At 42.1% G+C, this 26,814-nt stretch overlaps 2 long non-coding RNA genes across 3 annotated transcripts; one reads left to right on the top strand and one right to left on the bottom strand.

Moving 5' to 3' along the window:
* Positions 1-21,892, bottom strand: LOC141968518 (uncharacterized). 2 transcript variants are annotated; one of them, XR_012634886.1, is made up of 4 exons: positions 21,489-21,892; positions 20,974-21,332; positions 4,670-4,948; positions 1-515 (listed from the first exon to the last, which is right to left on the bottom strand). It is a non-coding gene; the product is annotated as an uncharacterized LOC141968518 (long non-coding RNA). The 2 variants fall into 2 exon arrangements; XR_012634883.1 differs by having other exon boundaries at positions 20,974-21,892.
* An 87-nt stretch (positions 21,893-21,979) lies between these two features.
* Positions 21,980-25,420, top strand: LOC141956104 (uncharacterized). The gene is made up of 2 exons (XR_012632821.1): positions 21,980-23,074; positions 24,218-25,420. It is a non-coding gene; the product is annotated as an uncharacterized LOC141956104 (long non-coding RNA).
* Positions 25,421-26,814: the final 1,394 nt, after the last annotated feature.

The raw sequence follows: 26,814 nt of genomic DNA, 5'->3' as shown, positions 1-26,814 counted from the left end.
TTCAAGCAGGCCCCTTGTCATCAAATGATGAGCCTTGTTTGCTCTATGCCACTGGTTAAAAAGTGATCAGGTCCTTCATGCATTAAAAGGATTTGGCACAGATATAAGCAATGAAAATTTGTCCAAGATATTTAATCTCTGTAGATAACAGGAGGTCAGTCAGTAACAAGACTATCATTAAGTGTACTCCAGAGTCACACTAGAAAAACGACTTTTCCAGTTTGGTGTATGTTTAAACATAGTTGACAGACAGGAAGTAAGATAATCACACCCTACAGGGTCTTGCAGCTGCTGACACCTTCATTCCAAAGCTGGGGTAATTTTGAAAGGTAGGCATATTTGGTAGGACAGACTGTGAGAAGCAGATAAAACTGAAGGTACAAAACCCAGCATTGCTAGTTGGGAGGGGTTTAAAACCCCCAGTATTTCTTTTAGGTGTTTTCTTTTATCACACCGCTTTTTTAGACAGTTTTTTTTAACCTTTGTGCTCTCCACTCACTGCTTCTGGAGCAAGCCTGCACAAGAGAAAAACACAAAAATTTTTGTTCAGTAGGCTCCCAAATACTTTCTAATAGTCTCCATCTGTGATACAAGCAGAACAACATAATATTAATAAATGTGAGAAGCAAATAAGGATCTCTTACTATATAGCCGCAACCCTAAGACTACAAATATGTGACAAAAGGTAACCTACTCCCAAACTAAAGCCAGCCTGTCATGTTTTATGGTAACATAGTGTCTTGAGCAATAATACTCCTGCTTCTTCGGGTGTCTGGTCATCTTTAGGATTATCTTCAACAAGAATTCTAGGTTGGGGTCTGCGATGAAGCACCATTTCACTAGTGTGTTTGTACATCATCTCACATTATGAACACTTGGCCATGACTGGACTCCAGGGTGTGATCAGCCTGCTAGCAATAGATGAACTAAACAAATGAAGCTGAACCACAGAGAATGGGTTCAAAGTGAAAAATAAGAATGTATTGGTCACTTAAAGCAACTTTTCTAATTTTATGATTTTTAGGAGAAAATTGTTGGAAACTTCTCAGGTTTTGAGGTCTTGCCTTATGTCAAGGGATATGAAAGACATTTATGAAGAACTGGTAGACTTCACTTCTGAAGAAGCTGTGCCCTTGCCTTGAAAATCTGACTATTGGCTAGCTAAGCAAAAGGGGATTTTGGAGCCTTGAAGTTTAGGAGAGAAGTTCTCTCTTCATACTCTGGCAGTAATGTCAAATGCTAATGAGAAAATACTTGTAGTCCCAAGCGGTTCTGTGAGGACCCTGATCCCCAGGTGATATACAATTCGCTTTGTTAGGACCGTGTGTTTCCAAGAAAAGGACACGCTGCAAATTAAATGTGGAATCTAACTGAAAAATTTTAAAAAGCACAGAAATTAAAAAATCCTCAACAACTCACCCCCTCTACGTTACTCTTACAGAGCATTGTTAAAGAATGAAAGCTGCTTTACATACTTTAAATTAGTCCAATGGTGAAACTTGAGAAAATAAATTAACCACTTAGAGACCATCAACACATAGTAAGTATTTGTATTTATTTTGTAATTGTAATTGTAATTGTATTTATATTTGTATTTGTTAGAACTCATAGTAGAAGGTAGAGATTCTGTGTCCCATCTCTTGAAGGCCAGAACAGTAACTCAAAGCCAGAAGTGGGATGGGTGCACAGCTACAGTTTTGATACCCCACTGTGTCACCTTCATTTCACTTGAATGTGAGGACTGAAACCTTCCTCCAGCAAAAGCTGGCAGATGGAGATCCTCTGGGTTATGGCAGACCAAGCAGGTGGCAGAGCCATTCCTTCCCCACTTCACTGTGCAAGATACCATGATTTCTACCCCACGCTTCCATCACCAAGCCTGTGTGAAGCCCTTTACAGGATACTCAGAGATGGAACTGGCAATGCTTGCAGCAGAAGACTTCTCCCCATCTAGCAAGTGACTTGGGGTAAGAGTGAAAATTTTGCCCACAGTTCCCACACTCTTTTCTTACTATTAGATCTTACTGCTGTTATATGTATGCTTTGTACCAGCTGGAAGCTTGCTAAACTATCTTACTTTTTGCTCCAGCATTTCACTATTCTGAAGAAAGACTAATCAAAACAGTATTTCAGGACTGGCCATTGTTAATCATCCCACAACAAACTAGTCAGCAGAACCCTACCATATTTCACATAAAATCTGGTTTCATTTTTAAAATAAAATTAAACATATTTAATTGATTGATGGGAAGTGTCAGCCTTGAAACAGGTCTTAAGGCCCTTGTGGAAGAGAAATTCTGTGCTACATGAGCTGATAAGGCTTTTGTGGATCTACTTGGAAGGAACAGGGGTCAAGTTACTGGTTAGTAAAATTTCAACTGACTGAAGTGATATAACAACCAGAAAGATCATAGCCTACAACACTGCATGGATTTGTCATCTTGCCTTTAAATCATCAGTATTTTGGAAGATTCCTCCACCCCTTTTTCTATTGTACATCCTCATCTTTCCTGTCCTTGACATTTAAAAATCATGAATTCATCCCCCAGATCATAACAGCAGATCAAAAATTCTTCATGTTTATTGTGTCTTTTAATGATTTTTTAGGTATCCTACTTCTTAAGCCTTTGTACATGTATAGTTTCATCACTTTTCCAGAAGTACGAGCCTAGAGACATATTTTTCCTCAAATGAAAACTGAGAATCTCATGTGAGTCACTTGACCTTTGAGCTGGTGCATTAATAACTATGATAAATACAAGAGTCAAATGCAGTCCCTAATAATGGACTTAGCTTGGGAGACTACATTCTCCCAGGCCAGACACAGTCCCTAACACAGGTCTTCGGTGACACTCCCCATTTGACCTTGCACATTGATCCACCATGGAGCAACTCAAGAAACTCCTGTTGAAAAGCTGTGAGCAAGTGACAGAACTGGAACCTGGGCTCAGAACTCTATTGTCATGCTAACACTAACTTCCCTAATGCCTGCTAATGTGAACTAATGAATAATGATCCAAAGTCCAATTTTCAGTGCAGCTTTTATTTGTTTTTCATAAAGAACTTCTGACTTCCATTTTTTTCTCTGTGAAAAGTTTGCACTTAAAGAAAGTGATTTCATTTATATCAAAATACAAACAGTTATACATTGGTAATTAGCAGTGTTTGAAAAATGGTCTATCCTGGAACAAGCCCAAATCAGAACTGCGGGGCTAACATGCCTTTCCTTCAGGGTACTTAGGCTGTGTCACTTTGTAAGATGAAGATAAAACAAACAGCACCAGACGGGTTTTCCCTCTAAATAGAAGGGGTGAACATCATGAATTTGTCTCTCACTGCCATGAATATTTGTGATTAAAAGCCAAGGAAAGAAAGCATGTAGTCTGGGAAAATAAAAATAAGCCCTCACCTTAGTAATAAACCATTCTAAATATTTTGTGTGAAATTATGGTTTGTCGTCCCTAGCACTCAGGAAAGATACAATAAAACAAAAAATACCTAAGAAAGACAGCTAATTACAATAACATAGTGAGGCTCAGGGATATAATTTTAGGGGCTCCTTGGATGTGCTATTTAATTACTTGAATGATTGCAGGAGTACATGGTAAAAGATGTTCATCTGCTATACAACTTTTAAAGAAAAGGTCAGACTGGTCAGTCTTAAATCTCCCACTACAGTGTCCACTGAGATATGGCTAAGCATCTGGAGATGATGCTGGACACTGCGCTTGTATACTTTTTGATAACAGACATAATTCCCTCCCTTACTTATTCTCATTTAACAGTATACAGTGGTACCTGTATTGCTATTGCTATTCATGAGGGCGTGCACCCAGGGGGTGTGTACAGCCAAAGGTCTAGTGTCTGCCTAAATTTTGCTCCACATTTAGGAAGGTGAGCAATACTGCACTTTATAGGTGATTGTTATTCCTGATATAGTACTGATGTGAGGACACTTCACATGTAATTAAAAAATTACCTGTTTTTTCAAAATTTCTGGGTGCTTAAAATCACCACTGGACAGTATATACTGACGGTTGGGGGGTTTTACTGCATCCTTTTTTGTTTTTTTTTTTTCTGTATTTGAAGTATAGAAATTGTCTGCAAACATTTTTTCCTTAAAATTTCTTATGATTTTACCTGATGTTGGACATCACCAGGTACAGTCAAAGGGTTGTAGTTAATGGGGCTACATCTGGCTGGTGACCAGTCACCAGCAGTGTTCCTTAGGGTTCAGTTCTAGGGACAGTTCTGTTCAATATATTTATCAATGATCTGAATGCAGGAGTTGAATGCACCATTAGCAAGTTTGCTGATGATACCAAACTTGACTCTCTTGAGGGACAGGAGGCCTTGGAGAGGGGTCTAAATAGATTGGAGCATTGGGCTGTGATTAACGGGATGAAATTTAATAAGTCCAAATGCCAGACTCTTCACCTAGGACAAAGTAATGCTGGGCACAAGTATAAATTGAGAGAGGAGTGGCTGGAGAGCTGCCTTGCAGAAAGGGATCTGGGGGTGCTGGTTTGACACTAAGCTCAACATGAGTCAGCAGTGTGCCCTGGCAGCCAAGAGGGCAACCTGCATCCTGGGGAGCGTCAAACACAGCATAACCAGCAGGTCAAAAGAGGTGATCATCCTCCTGAACTCAGTGTTGGTGTGGACTCACCTTGCATACTGTGTGCAGGTCTGGGCCCCACAATTTAAGAAGGACGTGAATGTCCTTGAGTGCATCCAGAGGAGGGCAACAAAGCTGGTGACAGCTGGAAGGAATGTCCTGTGAGGAGCGGCTGAGGACTTTGGGCTTGTCTCGTTTGGAGAACAGGAGTCTGAGGGGTGACCTCATTGCTCTCTTCCTGAGGAGGGGAAGTGGAGAGGGAGGTGCTGAGTTCTTCTCCCTGGCAGGCAAGGTCTCTCCAGTGACAAGACATGTGGGAATGGTTCAAAGCTGCAGGAAGGAAGATTTAGACTGAACATTAGGAAGCATTTCTTTACTGACAGGGTGGTCAAACACTGGAACAGGCACCCTGGAGAGGTGGTCAATGCCCCAAGCCTGTCAGTGTTTACAGGCATTTGGACAATGCCCTTGACAACATGCTTTAACTTTGGGTCAGCCCTGAATTGGTCGGACCGTTGGACTAGGTGATCATTGTAGGTCCCTTCCCGCTGAAATATTCTATTCTATTCTATTCTATTCTATTCTATTCTATTCTATTCTATTCTATTCTATCCTATCCTATCCTATCCTATCCTATCCTATCCTATCCTATCCTATTCTATGCTATGTTACTCTGTTCTAACTGCAACACAGCAAACGCGGCAGCTGCCATTATAACAATCTTGGCTTGCCCTTGCTGGGGTCACACAGCCTTGTCTGCATGAAACTCTGACCACCTCTTGGCCAACTGAGCCATGACAAGTGCTGAAAGAAAAATCAGCAACCTGATATAGATGATGTTCTAGTCCTGGTTATGGCCAGAGGGAAAGATGTGCAGTATAGCAGCACTTAGAGATTAGTATTTTGGGTTGAAAGACATTTTGCTGAAGTACAGGCAGGAAAATTAAATACTGACTTGAATAAGATCATTCCCCATGGATTGTCAGAGGGCTGTTTTGGGACTATGTATGCAATTAAATAGCTGTAAGGAGGTATTATCAAGCCTCTGTTGTGTGTGCCAACTGGTGTGGGACTGCATGAAAATGACAGATGACAAATCTGGGTTATGGGGGTGTTGTTTTTATGCAACTGTACAGTATCTGAAAAGGCTAAACCTGCCTGTCCACTTTAGGACAGCAAAATTTTGGGGTAAGGCAGATATTTTAAAACCTTTTCCTCTTCCATTATATTTTATTCCAGTTGTTTGAGTTTGAGGCTAAATAGTATTTACATTGAAGTGGGTTTACCAGTCAGCACACACCACTAAGTGACAGGCTCCCAAAGAGATCACCAAACCAGTTGGCTCTATGGGCAAATTTCTATACTAGCAAACTAAATCAGGGGAAGGACATTTAGTCTGGCTTCTGGCTTGCCAATGTTCATACTGTTAAATTGTTAGGCTGGTACCTGCCATGACTTTTGCTCAGGCACAGCTGAGACCCTAGCACTAACCAGAAAGGATTCCCACTGGGTGCTTTGGCTGGCTCTTACTGTAAGAAGCACAAAATGCAGCCATGCAGCAGTTACAGAGACATCCATGGGCAGATATTACAAAGCTAAATCACTCAATACATTTTTTTTGGTGAGTTTTGCTTGCTTTTACCCAAAATCCTTGGGGTGAAATTGTGACTTCACTGTGCTGAAACATTTGCCAGGGATTTCAGTGAGACCAGGGTTCAGCTGATGGACCTGCAGACATTTCAACCCATGGTTGCAACATATGCCATGTTTCCCATGTCTGCATGGAGCCTAAGTGCCTGTGCAATATGAACCTTCTGCAGCATTTGATACTGGGTATCTGCCCTGTGGCATAAAGATTTGACTAAAGATGACCAGGCCTCAGACACAACAAAAAATGTTCCTTCTGTTCCTCTTATCTTTTTGCATTTCAAAGGAATTTCTGATATTTTTCATTTCCTACCCCCAGAGGAATATGGCCTGCTGAGCAATAATTCCATTTTGGTAGCTCATCCTAGCAATTTCCAGTAGCAGCATTTCTTATGCAGTCATTTTTATACTGAAGTAAAGAATTATCTAAATGCACCATATTTTAAATAATTTCAATTATGATGCTGTCACTTTTTGTAATGGGTGGTAGCACAGAAAAACAACAGTCCATCAGTGTTCCAATGTAAAAAATTAGTGTGATTGGGTGAAAAATTGAGCATTTTTTCCCATGATTTAAGATGTTGAAGACTAGGTTTTTCATATAAAAAGTAAAATTTCATCAATAAATCAGTAAAAGCAGCTTTTAGATGCGTGCTCTATACTTTCATTAATATGCTTTTTTAGATTGGTTGAGTCTCTTTCTGTTTTGTAATTAACTTATCAAGGAGTAATGGTCTAATTTTAAAATGCCGACTAGATGACAGAAATACTATTTGTTCTAAATAAAAAATATTTCAGCATCTGCCAAGATTAGATTTCTTTAAATTACCCTTTAAAAACATTGATTTCTAATACCATATTTCCTTTTCTCAATAAAATAGAAATATGTGTTCAGAGGAAGCTGGTTTTAAGGATGCATTGCTGAGAAACAAAGCAATTCCAGTAATATTAATCCCTCTCCGATGAGCTGCCAAAAATACAGTCTCCATTTAATGCTACAAGTTTGGTGGGTAGTCATTTTTTATTATCCACCAGACTGAGAATCTGAAATTAAATGTTCAGCAATATTTGTATAACTGAAGAAGCCCCCAGCTCTATACTTTGACATAACTAGGACACTCTAATGTAATAACTTGATAAATTCTCCCCCAAATTAGTGCCTGATAAAAACATATGGCACGGTGTTTACTAGGAGAAGGAGCTCTGGTCTTATATGTAGACTTGTTGCATTCATGGCATATGACCAATGCCACTTGAATGATGGCCAATAATGCCTTTGGATATTTAATTGCTGTTATCAAGGCAGTACGGAGCTACATGTAATATCTGAAATATCCTTTACCTGTGCTAACCTCACATTCTGTGGTTCATACTAGAAGTCTCATTAAAGTAATTTATTCTGTTTGGAAAGTAGAAGATAATTGTCTGTACTTGGGCAAACCAAAGGTCTTTGTGGCATGGTTCCCTCTTCCCCAGAGTGACCAATTGTGGGTGCTTTATGAAAAGCTCATTAGGCATATAAATTGATTCTTTCCAGGGCATATTCCAAGCTGGAGATTTCTTTCTAGACCATTAAATAATGGTCTTCTATAGGCCTGTCTTTCAGATTGCTCTGACTCTTTTTTTAAACCATTCCCATTTTTGTCACCATAAAGGTATGTGTATTCTCCATTCAATTCTACATTACAGGAAAAATAACTTCCTTGTGTTCTGAACCTGCTAAATGAGAACTTTATAGATTCCTATTAAGTTGTCTTATTGTGAGAAGCTGTACGTGATTGGTCCCTATCTGCCTTAATACCAGTCACTATTTTCATAGATTTCTTTCATAGTATCCCCTCAGTTACCCTTCCCCCAAACAGACACATCTTTTCATTTAGTATCTCCTTATATGGAAAAGTTCCACACCTTTGACCATTCCTCTTGGTTCTTCCTTGTAACCTACAGAAATATGAGATGAAGTAGAGTGCTATACCAACGTTTTCCATTTATTCTCAGTTTCTTGCCTTTCAAGTGTAACTATTTCAATCAAACTAGTCAAAATGATTCCATAGCTGCTTTCTTGAATGGTAGTAATGTTAGTTTAGAAACCATTAGTCTGTATTGAAAAGTTAGGGTTTACTTAGATTAACCTAATTTTGTCAACTGTTTTCTCAATCAGCTATTTGTGGGGTCCTGCAACATTTTACAGCTAACTTTTGATTTTAGTATCCTAAAGAACTTAGAATCATCAATAAACCTCATCACTGTATTCTTCACCTTTTCGACATCAGTTAGTAATAAAAGACCAGCACCAGACCATTTGTAACAAATCTGTGAAAAAACTTGTATTTTTATCCATTGCCACATAGCTTTTAAACCGTTACTGACCCACAGAAGGTTTTGTCTCTTACCTTATCAGAAACTCAATGTGTTATGAGCCTTTACCAAGGGACCTGATCAAAAGTATTTTGGAAATCTACCTGGATTCCTCTCAGCTCCTTGTTCACTTTCACACATCATAAAGAACTCTAATAGATTTTGAAGTACAATTCCCTCTGACAAAGCCATATTGACTCTTCTTATTCTATCCACTTCCTGTATACACTAGTTCTAGTTTTGGTTACAATTTGACTTTATTTTTCTTAGTACAGAAATCAGACATACCATCTTATTCTTACCAAACGTATGCCAGAGCCTTAAAAAAATCCCAAACCCTCCACTTTCAATTCTTCTGTTACTCAGGCCATATCAAGTGGCACACCACAAAAAGCAATACAGCAATATCATGTTTTAGCTATGCTGGAATTCAAGAATAGATACTGTCAAATCCTGGCCATTTGCACTGTTCATTTTTCTCAGTCTGCTCTAAGACATTTTTAGTGAGAGATTTTACCAACTTAAGTCATCTTCGTTGCTGCTAAAGATATGGGCAACCTTATGTCCTGCCCCCCACGACACATGTCCTTACATCCTGCCCCTGCCCCCTCGCTGTGTGTTGGTACTGGCTCTCGTGGGGCTGTACAGTCAGGGAAGGGATACCTGCCTAAGCTGAAAACAAACCCCATCCCCTCTCCAAAAGCAGCTGGTTTTGCCAAATCAGGCAGCTGATCCATGAGTATGTAACGGTAGGACCACCTGCACTGCTGGCAGGTGTGGGGCACAGGGGAAGGATACCGTAAAACGTACTGAGAGCAGCCTAGGCGAACTGTGAAACCGCATTCTGATACTTAAGCTTCAGGCAGTTTGCTGTCATTGTAGTTTTACTCATTTATGTGCATGAGGGATTTCCACAGAAACCCATGCCAGCATAAGGTTTAATGATACTGTTGAGAAAGGAGATGGGGTGATAGTCTCCAAGAGTGTGGGAAGCCTCTCTGACCAACACCACCACATATAGAGGATGTCTGTCTCCCTTTGCTATCACAGGTACAAAAGAAATACACTTATTCAACAGATGAGAAAAGTAGGAACTCTGCCCATTCAGCTACCGGTTCAAGCAGGATCAGACAAGACATTTTGAATGGGAATTTTTTTTCTTTGTATCTTCCTGAAATCCATAATGAGAACTGAAATTCACCTTAGCAGAGCTTTCAGGGGTTGTATGGCTACAGAGAACAGGCATTCAAGCAGAAGTCTCATTCTACTTTGTTAACGTTCCTGTGATTTCAGTTATGAAAAGAAACACAACTCTTCCCACCTGCCTACATAGGGGTTCTGCATTTTGATCATTGGCCTAGGAATATCTGTAAATATCAGTTCATCTCCCATTCATTCTTCTTACAGGTGTGTAAACTTTTAAATACATGTATGCAAACATTTATACTTTTAAATTATGTACATAGAAGTGTGGGTGATTCTTGCAGAGAGGGAACACTTTTGAGTATACTAACAAAATTTCTTCGATGGACAATAATGGGAGTACACAAGAATAAAAGGAGTTTTCATTGGCAAAACAAACCCAAACACTTGTGGGATGTAGCGTACCACATCCAGATGATGAAGTGTTGTAGATCATCTTAAATGTGCAGTAACACGCAATAAGGCTTTAATGGAGCCTCAGATTCCTCTACACACTAAGCTCTTTACTTCTCTATTAGAGATAATATAAGCCAGGGTCCTGATACAGCATGGCTGGAACTTGGGCTGTGACTTGTGGGTTTGCAGGATACTGGAAAGCCATAGTTCAGTAGCAAGAAGGCTGATGAGAAAGCTCATCTTTATCATCAGATCTACTGCTAGTAACAGTCCTAATTCAGGAAAGCACTAAACAGAGTGGGACTTGGTCAGAAGTAAATATTTAATTTCTGTATCCTGCCCTGTTATACCCACAGTACATCCAGAGATCTGTATTATGAATTTTGTCCCTAGTGCAAGAAGAACAGTATTCCTGAGATGGGGGAACAAAGGACAAACATTGCTCAAATTCCATATTCCCATCAGGTCTGAGATTTTCAAGTATTTCTAGGGGGAAAAGTCCCACAATCTGCTTTCTTAGTTTTGTTGATGCTCTTTCATCTTCAAATACATTGTTAAATTTCTTTAATTGTAAAAATATATTCAACAGTTCTGCTTAAAAAAAGTCTTGCATTTTTTTGGGACGGGGAAGGCATACTTGGGCTTTTGTGATGGTACAGCCAGATGGTGTCCTTTAAGAGTCTGGTAAGATCATACAGCTTAGAAAATCTATTACTTTAAGTATCTAAAAGAATACAGAGTTGCTGAGGTTTTAAAACTGCTCTGTCCTAATATCACAGCATTCCTGCAGTGAAGGCTGATCCAGTTTATGGACTTGTGGTGAGGGTCCAGATAAACACTAAAAGTGCTGAATATTGGTTTCACAAAAAAGGTAACAAGGACTCCACTGTAATTTCAGCAATGGAGAAACTGTTTTGTGGATACAATCCTTAATCACTGACAGTTTGTATTTACTCTCAGGAATATTGCACAAAAATATCCTAAAATACTCCCTAAAATCACATGCTATTTTAAAATGAATACATGAATAAAATAAAAGTTATCTATATTTCTGTAATACCTAGGAATTCTATTCATGAATGATAAGCCAATCATATTAGATGTTTCTTGAAATACAGAGCAAAATTACAACATTCTTGGTCACAAAGATTTTGCAATCTAATTATTAGGAATAAGAGGGGTGGATGTGGAGAGAGGGAGATGGCATTTATGAAGGAGTGGTTATGATGATGTGCGTAAATCCCAGAAAGTCTGCAACTAGACTCTGGCCATGTTTTGGTGCCTATCGTGACAGACAGTTTTGGAGACTGACTGGGAGAAGGATAACATTTTAAATGGTCTACCGTACATGTTTGCAAAGGACTACTCAGACTTCAAGACTAGTGAGGAAGAAAGCATTTTGAAGTGTGAGCTGAAACTCGGGTAGGCAAAGCAGTATGGAAGCACTGGCTGAGCAAAGATAAGAACCAGCTTCCCTGAAAAACAGGAGGGAGAACAAAGGGCTTCTCAGACCACTGAAACTGATCTTTCATTAACAAAGTTATAACATGAAGAAAGTCCAGATAAGTTTCAACTGTTCAAGAAGACTGAACTACTTTAGGCATAACAGGGGAAGAATCAGCCAGTTTTACACATTGCATAGATATAAGGACTCTGAGAAGACCAAAGACAACACCTGAATGAAGAGATGATTAGTCATCTAAGTCAGGATAGCTTGCAAGAAATACACTAAAGCTGTGTTTTATTTATGCTAGGAGACAGGGGATGTTATCAATGAGGTGGATAGGTCAACTGGCCAAGATTTTAATTTGGATAGAAAACCAATCTGGAATGAAGAGGAAAATGTTTCATGCCATCCACGCACAATCAGTTAGCATCAATTCAGTTGCTCATTTAAGGTAGACACAAATCTGCATACATGTAACCTCTACATACACCCAAAGGTGTAGAGACAAAAGAGGCTACTGTGCCCATCTGGTCTCTTCCCACTGAGCTGTGATCCTGTGTATCCAACAGTCACCCGTTCCTGACTGTCACTACCAGACTTTGAAGGCAAAGAGCAGAAACTGGGAGAGGTGCTTGGAGAGACTGTACAGGAAATACCTGCCATTAACTAATCCCGGTTTAGAAACCTACAAGGCAGGCTTGAACTGACTCAATCTTCCAGTTTAGGTCAGGATGGGCTAAATGCACATATTATTACACAATAATTGGTTATGTGTGAAGGGGTGTGGATATTCATTACCCCTGTGAAAGAATGAGTAATAATGCAAAGAACACTACAGAGTTACAAAAGAGTAGTTATCTCCACTTCTCCTTTCCTTGCTGACAGGACCAGTGGTTGTCAGTAGTCAGGAGGACTAGTGTTAAAGTGTGCTTGTTCCAGCTACACCAGCTTGGTCGCAGATGTTCCTGAGGTTCCTCCATGCTCAGGTGTCCCTCAAGGTAGGGCTGTGTTACTGCCCTTCAGGTGGGGGTAGATGAGCTTTATGAGGTGGAGAGCACCATCCAGGTTGATCTTTACTAGTCTGTGGTCTGCTCTAACGTCTTGCTTGATGATGGGTGTAGAGTTGCTGGGCAAGTATTCTCATATTAGGTTAGTTCTGCTACTTCTACCAATTATGTTTGCTTCATAACACTTGCCTTATCATGCTTTACCTAACAAAAGTTACATTCCTAACAACTACATAGCAATGTAATGAAAGTCAAACTGCAGGCCTCTGACATCAGTGTGACTACTCGAGTGACATCAGCTCAGTAGGCCAAGACAATGTAGGAGCGGGGTTGGAGCAGCTGAAGACTGCAGGGGACTTTGCCTATGCCTTGGGCGACAGAACATGCTGCGCTGCTCTATGTAATCCTCACCCAGCTTCTGCCTCTTCTTAGCTTTGTAACAGAAGTCACACTGGCATCCTCTACTTTTCAGCAGAGAATTAGAGGCTACAGAAGCCATAAGGAGGTTTTTTTTCTAGGCAGAATTGAGTTGATAAAGGAAGACAGCTATAAGGTGGGAAGGAGAAAGCTGTGGGTTTTGGAAACAAGCTGGAAACTCCAAGAACATGAGGAGCCACCCCTGGGGAGGAAGAGACAGGGGCAGGTTGAGAGAAGGGAAAGAGACTGAATACAGCCTCCCCCTCCTTGCCAGGTCTGCCAGACTCAGGACACCCTGATGGCTTCTCTCAGATTCCCTCCCTATCCCTACATGCGTCTTCTAGGAGTCTCACAAATACCCTCTGAGATTTCCCTTCCCACTCTCAGGAACCAGCTCCACTGCCACAAAAACTGAAAAATGGCAACTGTTGTGCCAGGGAGCTTTAAGCTGCAAATTCCTAACAGCATTCCAGCCTGGAGGCTTGCCCCAGTCAAGTAGGTCTGAAGAGTTTTAACCCAGGCTAACTCCCAAACAAGAAACGCTATCGTTTGACATCTATAGCTGCTTGAACCACACAACCAAGTGTACTGTGACTCTCCTCTTTACTAGCTTCTTGCCCTCCTGCCAGCCACATACTAGATTATGAGAGAACACAGACAACAGCACCTGCAGATCCCAGCAGCTGAACTTTATTCCTTGTCTCCACATAGCAGTACAGCCTGCACATTACTTGTATTCTAGAAATAATACAGATAAAATAATTAGATGAGCAGGTCTGCCATGCTAAACAAACAGCACCGATAATCTCTTCAGCTTCCCATGGGTCCTAGCATCCCTAGGTAAGGTAAACTCTACCATAATGGTACAAATCTGTTTCATCTTTGCATGTGTTCGCTTCTGCTTCTTTCCATTGCCCTGTTCTCCTTTCCTCCTCTGTGAATCTTCTTACAGCCTCCAGCTGCTGCTGTGTCCATTCCAGTGCCGCATGCCATTGAGACTCCCTTCCCCAGGGTCCTTCAAATAACCTCAGAATTGCCATGAAACAGCACTACGTAGTCATAACAAGCAGAAGTAGAAGATGATACTAAGTGTTCCACACTGGGCTGTTTGGCAATCACACAAAGCCAGAGACTGCCACAGCTGAGTCTCTTCAGCATTTGAATTCTGCCTGATCAACAGCATGTGACACAGGTTTATATACAATACGACAGCTAGTATGAAGTGTCTCACAAGATTTTCCAGCAACACGCTTCGCCACATACCCAACTAGCTTGTTTTGCTGTGCATATTATTTCCACCCACACCTACAACATGGTTATCTCTCTTCAATATCTTATCATAGCTGATCTACTGGTAAATTAAATTTACCTAAATTAAAGAGTAAAATGTGCCCTCAGCTCTGTGCAGCAGATCACAACTTCTTGGTTACTTCCTCATTTTTCTGAGGATGTCATACAGAGTCTCACCACTTTTTCTGAGCAGCAGCTGACTTACCACCAGACATAGTTTCTGCTTAAGCGTCCTTGTTTTTCTCACCCTGAAAAAAGTAATGTAAGATTCAGGCAAATGATTAAGTGGGACCACGTTTTCTTCTTATTTTCTCCTGCAGCCTAGACTGTCACATTCTTTAATGACATCTATAGAAACACTGTGGACTTTGGTGCTGTATGTTACGTTTCAGATATTCAATGCAATGTGCAAAAGCAGGATACCAAAGCACTTGTGACACCAGTGTGCCCACAAACACCTGTTTTCTCGCTTTGTTTTCCTTTTTTGATGCAGGTATTTGGATAACTTAGAAATTAAAATTATATTCTGCTCTAAGTGATCATTCTTATCAGACAGCATGAAAAGGGTACTTCTTATCCTTTCTACTCCTGCATGCTTTGCTGTCCCATGAGCACATCTCCTTTAATTTATCTGTTATAAATCCTGGTATGTGTATTCATTATGGACTAGGGATTGTTTGTGCAAATGAGTTATGATTCCCTTGGAAAAACAAAACCAAAACAACACACCAATCAAACACACGGACACAGCTCTTAAACAGATAAGTAACGCTGGATTCACTCCAGGGACTTTTGCTCTGTGTTAGGACAAGTTAACCCAGTAGCTGCTCAGTGTTCTGTATTGCTCAAGACAAGAAGCTTACAGGTGTTGCCTGGTGAATGGTTGATGATTCCATTTCAGCCCATAAATTTGATATGCAATTCTCCTGCATGCTGAATTGTATAAATTGAAAAGCACTGCATGACTTACAACTCCTAACAGAGTAATTATTCAAAGGATGCAGGAAAAGTTGAGGTAGAGAGTATGTGTACCAGAGCAAAGATGTAAATTTTTTATCTCAGAAATTAAAGACCTAAGGAAATAGCACCAGAGACATTTTCCTCTTTCTATCTACTCAGAAGTCAGACACAGTTTCAGTTCTTGTGTTAAAATTATCTGTTTCCTTACTCCAAACCAGGAATTCCACAGAAACCAGAGGAATATAGCATTTTAAGTGGTTATAGAAAGGAAAACATTTCTATGCAAGCATAGCAGAGAATATAAATCAACTCTGAAAACCACAGGAGAGGCTGTGTCATGACTCCACTCATGCCACGAAGGTGAGATCTCTCATCTAGTAGGTGGGAGTTGTTGTCTGAGGACACTGAAAGTCTTATTTCCTCAGCAAGTCCTATAATGGCTGACCATTAGGCAGAAGGTGGAAAATAACCATCTCTGCTGGTTTGCATTCTGGACTGGAAATAGCTCTGTGCTGAACTCAGTAAGCTCCCTGTATGCTAAAGATTTAGCTGTCTTCATGAAGCCATTCCACATAGGATTAAAACAGTGTCACAAAGATGGTAGGTGTCTGCATATGCTCAGATGATGAAGAGGTGATGAGTGGTTTCATGGATTTGCTTTTTTTTGGAACATGGTGCTTAAACCCCACCTAGATCATACTCTAGTACCAATACATACATATGCATACCTATAGGATCTAGGCTTTGTCACAGATATTTTAGGCAAGAATTTATATTAAATGTCATCCTGGTATTTACTTTAACAGTCATCTCTGGACTTAAATTTTATTCTAGCTATTGAATAGGCTGTTATTCAGGATTGTGGGGAGAAGGAAGACAACACTGAAATGTGAGAGCTAACTTTTAAAACCAAAAATAATCCACATACTGGGAAATTCAGCAGACAAGCTGCCCCCTTCATTCTATGGGGTTGTCAGAGATTAATACTTACTGACATGATACCATATCCCACTATACTTCATCTCAAATCTAGGAGTAGTTACCCAAACAGCCCAACACTTAAAAAACAAACTTTAATATAAATTTCAGGAAAGAATAGAGTCAAATTTTACACTGCTTAGGAACACTGCACCTAGGAAATACTGCATAAAATTCCTCCTTGTGCTATTTTAAACACATTCTTACAGCCTTCTTTAGTGTCCCCTGCCTTTTGATATGCGGTCCCAAGCTATTAACAAAAAAAATATCAAAACAGTACTCAAACAGCTTTGTCACAACAGGAAAACTACAATTCAACACCATTTTAGGAATACTGATCAATAACATTAAAAAATCTTCTGAATCTCAGTGATGGTAAATAATGCCTCCAGTCTTCATAGATAGAATGGCCTGTTCTATCTGCTCCCTGCACTTGCGCTCACAAGAGTTTGCCATACTCAGATTGTCCAAAAAAATGTTTCTGTGTGTTATTTTCATTGGCACCAGTCTCAGCAATGTTTTGGAGATGGAAGAGCTTTTGCAAGCCTCAGTGGGGCTGCAAGAAAACACTCATTTCCCCAGTCTGATTGCTAGAATGGAGATTTAGCTTTATTCAAGTCCTTGATTTTTCCCTGCAATGCTCATTAAATGGGCCTGACTAGGAATCTGGCCCTTAACAGACCACTGAGTACCACTGCAACCATCCTCTTTATAATCACAGACAGTCACCAGCATCCTTCCTACATGTTTGTTTCTGACAAGCTGGAAGAGACTTTTCTGAAGGCTTCACAAGATGCTTGTTGCAAGTGCTAACCAGGCAACACTGTGGAAGAAGCTGATGTGAGCAAAATATACAACTGAACTCCAGTGCACACAGACAGTGTGCACAGCCTTCTGTATAGCTTAGAAAACAAACTGGATGGGCTACTTAAGCAACAGCTGTGAAATTAAGCAGAGGACTGCTTAGAGCTCAGAGCTACTGGTGCTACACCAGAGAAGAAAACTTAGAAGTTAGCTTATACTCTGAGAGAACTTCTGTGTGTTGTAGGCACATTTGATTAATCAACATTTGTCTGTACTCTTTAATGTAGGGCAATTTCTTCAGGCTGAGGAGCCCACGTCTGCATTTTTTGGCATACTAAAGCCTCCTGCTGACTGCCAGGAGGGCTATTAGGTCCAACATACATGAAGATTGAAGCATTTTATTCCTTCAGGAATGGTGCTGCCAATTGCAGTGCTGGGAATACAAAGCCATCTCACAATTCAAAGTTTGTCTTGACGACAAGACAAAACAACTTTCGAGGAAAACAGATGTGACAGTTACCATTCTGAGTTGCTTTCCAACACCTGCTGGTGTAGGCTGCTAACAGCAGCGAGACGTACAGAACTGCCCATAGCAGAGCCAGGGACACAACCTACTGTTCAAAGAGCTGCAGCAGCAAAGAGCTGATCATCAAAATTAATTAAAAGGTGATCTTATCTTTCATTCCATAAAAAGAATCATTAGTAATTCAATTTCTGTGAGGAAAAGGTTAAATCTGAACAGCTTTTGGTGCCACATTCTTAATTTTAAACACAATTAGCGTCCATTGGTATCTAGGACTAATTCACGCAACAGCAGCTGCAGCGATGATTATTTTTGCCGCCTGAGAAAAATTTACACTGAAATGTGGAATAAGGCTATGTCAAAGGTAAAATAAGCAAATCATTATAGCCCATGCCGGCCAAGAAAGTAAGATCCAGCACTGCAACCCTTTATACTGTTGAATCACACTCTCTGTTTTTCACATTTTCAGCTTGTGCAGATTTTTTCTTTGTGAACTCAAATGTCTGCCGGGACTGGGAGTAAAGTTTTGGTTAAACCCTTCTTCCGGCCAGCCCCATTCCTTGAATAATTGGATGTAATAGAAACAAACTATTAAGTCTCTCTTCCAGCAGTCAGAGTATCACAAAATAAATTGCAGTTAATCTGTAGCAACAGAACTGTCCCTTTCTTTCAGGCAGATGAAATATAAAATATGCAGTAATGCTTAGAGCACTTGGTAATTATTTAACAGAGGGATTTTCCACACAAAACACATTTAAAAATGAAAAGCTTCACTAGCCCTGACCGCAAAATTTAAAATAAATTTTTATTGATGATATTGTAAAGCAGAGGACTCCAACTGACCCCATCTTGCAGTCTGAATTCAGCTGAATCCTACACAGTATTATAGACCCTTCTGCAAAATGTGTTCTTAACAGGAAAAAACATGCTATATCATGCATCCATAGTCTGAAGCAAGAATGATTTCTAAAGACCAGCCAGGAAGAAGCAGTGTCAAGACTGGGAGGTGATTTTCAGTTCTGCTGCATCTGAACTTCTGTTACCCGCATGCCTCCTAGCTTCTCTGTGCCTCAGTTTATTCAGCCTTAGTAGCAATCTTTGTACACCCTATGAAACTCTGGAGCAGAGGTGCTGCAACACACACTCATTTCCAGAGAGTGTCATTTACAGCAACATTTTATTGTTCATCTATCAGCATCCCCTTTCCTTAAGCATCCTAAAATCTAGGTTTTGTTGGGATTTGTTTTTTCTTTTTCAATGGAGCTGCACACGTCAGTTTAACAGCCAGCTGTCCCTATGTCCCTCTTTTGAGCTGATGTCACCACTTCAGCACCATCCATCCATCTTTCCCTGCAGTGTGTGCTCCTCTCCTAGGGGCGGCAAAGTTCACCTGCCATTAATTTTGTTCATTCACCATGGTTGTTTAGGAGAAAAAAAGGACTATGAGGAAATGTTGACATCACTACTTGTCTTCTTTCTCCAGACCTTTCTTAAACAGATAGGTAGGACAAAGTGAGGGATCAGGGACTGCAGTCTCCCAGGGTCACATGAAGAGAACTAGAAAAAATTACTGATGATCAAAAATTGAACAGATTAAGAGTCTTGTTAGCCTAAAAAAAAAAAAAAGGAAAAAAAAAGATAAGACTGAAGGTACACGTGCTGACAGTCTTCAAAATACTTAAATTCTATGGTGAAAAGAGAGGGAATGACCTGTTCTCTACATGGACAGGGCAAGAAGTTAATGGGGTTAAACTGCACCTAAGGAGTTTCTAATGGAGGCAACTGTCCTAAGCTAAGGAAAGTGGTGCACTGGAATAAATGCCTGGGGAGGTTATAAAGATCCATCCCTGAAGATCTTCACATAATTTGGATATTTACCAGAAAAGAGATGAGGAGATGGATCCTGCTTAATGGTAGTAAAAGCATGGGATTGACCAGATGAAGTTTTCACGTTCTTTTCTGTCCCAGTAAGTTTATGCGACAGCTGTGAAGTCCAGAAAGATCCATTCACCCTCCCCGCTTCCACTCACATATACTAACATCCCCTCTGCCCCCCAACAAACTTAAGGTTTATACTACTACTCCAGGCCAAGGGCTCTGTCCATTCCAGTAGTTCCTGCCTCAAAAATACCCAAGTTCATTTACAAAGCAAACCACGTTCCATCTTGCAGAGGAGGGTGAATGCTTTCCCCTTCCCTTTTGCACAAAAAAAATGTAATGGCCCATGTTAGAAAAAAATTTCTTCTCAACTCAAATCTGATCGTGAGATTAGTTCGAAGCATGTGAGCAAGACACATGAGTCAGGAGCAGGACCACCACAAACACCTCTGCCCAACTTTTCATTTCTTGCTAATGCTGATCTGATATTTCAGAGGAAGCTGACATTTACCCAAGTCACCCTAGAAGTAACACACCAATGGACCATGGGGAGAAAGTTCAATCAAAACAACAAAAAAATATTATTTCCTGAGCCTTGCAGGCAACTCAGAAGATCTGGAGCATGGCATTAATGGACAAATACGATACACAAACAACATGCTGAGTGTAGTGAGTTAATCTTTATTCCAAGCAGCTTTTCAAATAGGGAAAAGCAAGAAAATGCCAATGAGACTGAAAAGGCACATGGAGTCAGTTCCTGAAAGGGGCTCTCACATTCTTCCATCTGACTCGGTGAAATAATGTCCTTAAAATCAGATTCACCCTGAAGACCCCAAATGATGACAAGCCTTTCCCTCCCCTCACAGAATCCACCTCCATGGTCAGCCTTCCCCTGCTGTTTCCTGTCTCTGTAACCATATCCTGCCACAGTAAAGGAACGTTGTTTCAATGACAGCTCCTTCATACCTAACAGTAAGGGCTTTTCATCCTTCTCTGGGGGTACCACCTTCCCACTCCAGCTGTAATTGCTAAGTCTTAGATCAAAACTGCCCTCTCATACTAATCGTGACTGGGAATTTATGAAGCTCCACCATGAAACAGTGTAGGCTGTTTGCTCCCAGTGTCCTGTTTGGGAGTCTGTGGAGACCTTGCCCCCTAGTTGTCAGCAACCTCCTTCCTCCTGGTTTCCAGTCCCACTTTCCCCATGATACATCTTCTCTGGACCAACAACAGTCAGCTCACTAATGCCCTATGCGTTCAGCTTAGCACACCCCAACATGGCCTTTAGGGATCCACTTCTACAGGTCACCACACTGTATTTCCTTCTGCAGCCACATAGCTGAACATGCATCTTTAGGCAACTACAATGCCTGCAGTTACAGGCCAAAAACCTATGGTCACAGCACACATGCACACAGCAAACTGAGAAAAGCGTAGAGTCTGTTACCTGATGTTTATGTGCACTCCCAGCATGAGTGACACACCACTGTATGATGGGAGATGCCTGCATTTTGGTCACATCATGGGTGAGTTTGGGTCACACAAGAGGGAAAGAGCTGTGCAACCATCAGGGCACGAGGCCACAGGCAGAATGATTACATGCCTCAGGTCAAACAAGTCCACTTTAATTCCACTTTTCAGCCTTTATTAGGCTAAATAAGACAAGCTCCAGGACAGGTCTTCAGCATATTGAAGTGCAGAACAGATGACAAGGCATTTTCTGCCAAGACAGGCCAGCGCATTTGGATCTTGGTTTTGCTTATCTTCTGTTGTATCATAACACCATTTTGACTCCATCTGCGATTGCTGTGCTGGGAAGACAATAGAAGACAGGACACTTGTGGCCAGAAGCATCTATCAGGTTTTAGCATCTAAAAGTTCTCCCTGTGACCCACAGAACAGGACCTGCCATAACCGGAATCAGAAACGTTAAAGGAAAATAGACCAGGTGGCTGTACCTACTCTTGGTGTGCTGCGTGGTCCAAACGTGCACCTTTAAACCAGCATCTCCAGGTGGGGATTTCTCGCCTGTGGCAGCCCCTCAGGACCAAAACCAGGCAACCCTGGCACACCAAGGGTAAGCCGTGCTGTTCCGAAGGCGCGGTTTCGGGGATGAAATTCAACGCACTTGTCTGCTTTTGCAGTGTCACTGAGGCCATGGGGCGGCACTGGTCACGACTCGGAGCGGCACAGAAAGGTACTGTGAGGTAACCCCTCCCCCTGAACAGTTGCAGAAGTATTGCGAATGCGGAGAGCGGCCCTTTTGCCTTCTCTTGCAGAGAGGGCTTAGCATGAAACTCGGGCCCACCTGACCGCGCCTCGGCCCCGGCGCGCGCGCCATGCCAGCACCCCGAAATGAACCCACATATTCCAGGAGCGCCGCCGGGACAAGCGTACAGCTGCGGGTTAGCGGGGAGAGGAGGGGGGGGGGGGGGGGGGGGGCGCCGGATCTCTCCGTCCCCGACCGCGGGGCTGTTTCGGTAGGGCGCGCAGGTGCGCCGGGCCGGGCCGCTCCCGCGTCCCCTCGGAGGCAGCGGCCACGCCGTGACGAGCGGGCGCCTGGCGCGCGCCCGACCGCCCCCCCCCCCTCCCCGCGCGCCGCCCGCGCCACCAACGGCCGCCCCCGCTGACATCACCGAGCTGGATTTAAATAGCTCGGCAGCCCCCCGGCCTCCCGGATACAGCGCGTCCCATTGGCCGCGCCGCCAGCCTATGGCCGCGCCGCGCCTCTCCCCTCCGCCAATGGCGGGGCCGCCGCCGCCGCGCGCCTCCCCTGTCGCTAAGGGAGGGAAATACATCGCGGCGCGGCGCGGCGCGGCGGGCTGTCAGGTGCGCCGGGCTGGGCCCCGCCGCCCCGGGACGGGCAGCAGCTCTGGGGCGCGCGGGGCGGGTTTTCTTTCCTTACCCTCTCCCCCCCCCCCTTGTTTTTTTCTCCCCGGTAGCCAGCCGCGTAAGGCGGCGGTGCTGGCGCGAGGATGGAAGGGAGCGCGGAAAGCGGGCAGTTTTCGCCTTTGTTTTTTTTAAGGGTTCCGGCGTCGTCGTCCTTGGGGCGGTGAAATGCAGGACGAGCGCCGGGCGGAGAGCGGCCCCGCCGCGCTGCTTCCTTGGGGAGAGCTGGAAAAGAGAGAGAGAGAGAGAGAGAGGGACCTACCGCCGGTGACCTGCGGGCTCGCCGGGCTGCCGGGGCTCGGCGGCCACCGCCGGTGGATTTGTGGGAAGAGGACGGGGTGCGAACTAAGGCACCTGGCGGGGGTGGGGGGGGTGAGGATCTGTCGCGGGGCTGTGTCCCCCCGCCCGCTGCCAGGGCCCGCGGAAGCCCGCACCGCGCGGGGAGGCTCCCCGCCGAGCTGCAATGGACGCTGCCCGCCGCTGGCCGCAGAGCCGAGCCGCCGCCGCCGCCGCGGGAAAGCTGCTCGCCAGGAGCCGGCCCGCAGCGCGCCCCTCGCCCGCCGCCCGGGAGGGACGGGGGTTTCTTCTCCGGCGACGCTCCGCTGCGCGTAGGCTCCTCAGCCGGCCGCCCAGATGGCAGCCGCGGCTCGAGCAAATAGGTAAAGGCCGCTGCGTAGATGTGCTGTTTGGAGGGAAAGAAAATGAAAAAAAAAAAAATAAAAAAATCAGAGGATGCGGATATTGGGCCTGGCAGAGGGGATTGGCGCTACGCGGGGGGGATGCAATAGCTTCTTCTCCCCTGGCTGGTGCGGCGGCGAGGTGTAGTCTAACGAAGATGAAACCCCTGGTCAAGGCGGGCTGGGTGCCGGCCTGGCCAGAACCCCCGAGCTCTGCCCGCCGCAGCCCCTCACCCCGGGCCTGTCCTAAAAGCAGACTTGCATCGATCAGAGCTCTTCTGTTTAAGAGCGAACAAAAATCATTTGCATTCCGAACTCCGAAAATTTAACTCATTTCACTTGTTACCAAGCTTACAGGCTTGAAAAGAGAATGTCTAAATCTCCTCTGCTGTTAAGCCGTAATAGCATTGCTTAAAACGTTTCTATTTGGTTACTGTTTACTGCTTCACACCCTCCAAATATTTCTGGCTTGTTTCTTTCCCTTATCCACAACGTGTTAATACGTTGCCTGAATATCCTTAAAGATGTCGGTGTGCATACTCAAAAGGCAAATGTGTGTATAAGAACTGTAGGCAAAACACAGAACAAGGTTGAGACATTTCTTGGATTTAATCTCGGTTTCTGGCTCTGCCTACGTTTCAGAGCAAGGTGATGAACTTTCTGCCTTGCTGCTTTTCTTCCCTTCTTCCCCATTCATCCTCAAATTAAGTACAAAACTTAAGTCACAGTTTTGCTGGGGAGATTGTTTTTTTAAGATAAAAAATTCCTATGCAATGTGAAACATTATTTATTGTGGGAGAAGCTGCAAATACTTACTATAGAGGCCCTGGGAAAAGTAAAAATAAAAATCAAAAGAATACTTTATCCTTCCCTGAAACAAAACCACTGAGTTACCAGAAATCCAAGGTACCTGCCTGTGTATGTCTTCGTGATGTGATGAAATTTGTGTCAAGGTTTCTTTCCCTTTGGGAGAAGGGAGCCTGTACTGAGAAATACACACACACACACATCCCCACGCCCCCCCCCCCCCCCCCATGTTTCTGTTTCCTCCTTCTCCTTACCTGTTATCCCTCGCAGTGAAGGATGAGGACTGTGAAGCCTTTTTTCCCCCTCCTGTTGTTGCAGAACTCCTTGGATAAATCAGAAGTAAGCGCTGGGAGCATTTGGTGATGTTCGTGGCAGGAAGGCACAAGCCAAGGCCCCGTTCCCTCCATCTTGAGCCTTCCGTGGTGATTTGCAGCAGCACAGGGAAGTATGAAGCACTGAGGGACTGAAGTCAATGTTTAAACCTGACTTCACTTCAGCATGAATGACCACGCAAGGTTCAGATCAACGGAGGACCAGGGGTAGCATAGCAGAAGTACTTAAGGTGACTCTTTTAAAAGTTTTCTTTTACACATCTAAAGATTAAGGAGCTATTTAGAAAAGATGGCTCTCCACATCTTTTTATGTTTACTTTCCTAACAGAAGTTTATGGTTCGCATTATCTTACCTGCTAGAAACGCCTTGGGTGAATCTGTATCACCTTATTGATTTTAGAGGAGCTGTATTAATTTAAGTTAATTAAGGAACTAACCCAGCTAAGTTTTAAATAATTGGAATAATATTCTCCCTCTCTTTCAGTCAGATTTGCCCTTCATCTTACTTGTGTTTCATAATCCTCCTAGCTCTCCATTTCATCATTACAAGACCAGTTTCTATTGTTAAAAAAAAAAAAAAGGAGGAAAAAAAACCCCTTAAAAGACAGTATTTTTACAATCCAATCTTTATTTTCGTATTTAAATAAATTTAGGGCACAAGCTCACCCTAGTTTTTTAATAGGCCAATTTAGTTTCATTTACTTACAGTGGTATTTTTTAGAGCCAGAAGCTCTCAGGAAAAGAATGTGTTCAATGCACCAGAACCCTTCTGGGTTTTGATAAAAGACACGATATCATGAGTAACATCTCCACTTCTGTTATTCTTCTTATACAGTAGCGACAAGATTGAATCACCATTTTTAGCTATTCTTCAGCAGAACTCGTAATCTATCAATGTGTCAGCTCAACAGCAGTTTTCTCTTCACACTAATGTGAACCAGAAGGTCCAGCTATCACTGATTTTGACAATTTTATTTTATCTGAGATTGCGTGTATTGCAGAAGTTTGAAGAAAATGAATTATGGGATCTATTATATTTTCCTAAAGATGTACAAAACATAAAATATGCCATCTAAAACATTTCAAACTCATTTGTACTGGATAACATTCCTAAGTTAGGTGTTTCATAAGCTTTAAGCTATAAGCACTGTAAAATATTTGTCTGATAAATAACAAGTATATGATCAAATATGCGTCTTGTATTTTTTTGAATGCCTTGGATTGGCCTCTGTGTTGTTACATAATGCATCATAAAGAAATACGTGTCTTCATTCTCTTTTAAATCACTCTGGTGTGGATAGCACTAAGCCTTCCTTCAACTCCTTGTTATGCAAGTCTTTGCTACTGCTAATAGCTGTCAGCTCTGCATGGTTACTTAAAAAACAAGGTAACTGCAGACTTTTTGTGAAGCTCCTTGCATTTCTGGAATTTATAATGAGTCAGTTCCAGGTGCGTTGCTCCCTTTCTCAACTATAAATTATTATGAACAGTTTTTCCTCCATTAGAAGAAAGTCCCATTCATTCCAGTATATCACAAGGTAATCTGTTTTTTTGTTTAGTTGCATCTATAAGCATATTATGAGTATCTGAATGCCCTTCTCCAGTGTCAAAAAATAGTGGAATAGACCAGAATGCAGTAATATACTTTGAATGTCTGTTGGAAAATGCAGGCATATAACTAAGTACTGAAAAAATACGTTGCATAGTAAAAAATCCATGACCAATCTAGCAAAGCTATTAGATAACAAAAAATCCATATAGGTATTAAGTACTATTATTTAAAGTAAAATCTGTATTATACAGTATAAACAACATTCAAGTGAGATTGATGAGACATCTATATAGAACAGAAAATAATTTTTTCAAGCCATGATGTTGTGATGTTCTGTCTTTCTTTACTTGGGAAGTGGAATTTTCCTTGTCTTTTTGTAAAGGCATAAAATTAACAAGAAGCACTTCAGAGAATTAGATGCACTGCCTGATTTGTGGCGTTTTTTCCTCTATCAAACAGAGATCACTGGTGGAAAAAAAATCAGGACAAACCTGTCTGGATTTTCCAGTATCATGGAGATCTTTCCAAGTACCCTGTCCTTTAACAAGGCCTTGGTTTTAAAGATAGTGAAATAGGAATATCTCAAAATCTGTAATGCTGACTATACAAATAAAAATTTTCCTTTCAGTTTATACTTGTAGAAGTATAAAAGTAGTAACTCAGTGATGTGTCACCAGGAAAGGAGGGTTTTGTTTCATATTCTATTAATAGATCTATTAGTTTAACAATACTCCATTGCATTTTTATGGGTTTTTACCTTTTTGTTGCTCTTGTAAATGTGAGGTAGTGGCTTATTTGTTTATTTCCCTTTTCCTACTCATAACTATTTTAAAAGGTTCAACTATATTCTGTTCAGGTTTTGGTATGACACATGGAAAATATTTTTTTATTCCTTTTGCAAGCAGTAGGTTGGTGGGAGGAGGTCTGCACTATAAAATAGTATACCTACTAAATTGTACTCTAGTGGGAGATTAAATAAGAAAGAGCAGCATGGCTGAGACAAGTAATTTGTCACCGATGTTCATGCAGTT

The sequence above is a fragment of the Athene noctua genome, chromosome 1, assembly GCF_965140245.1.
Source record: "Athene noctua chromosome 1, bAthNoc1.hap1.1, whole genome shotgun sequence".
Lineage (NCBI taxonomy): Eukaryota > Metazoa > Chordata > Aves > Strigiformes > Strigidae > Athene > Athene noctua.
The sequence above is the reverse complement of the archived record's forward strand: the minus strand, read 5'-3'. Positions and strand labels throughout refer to the sequence as shown.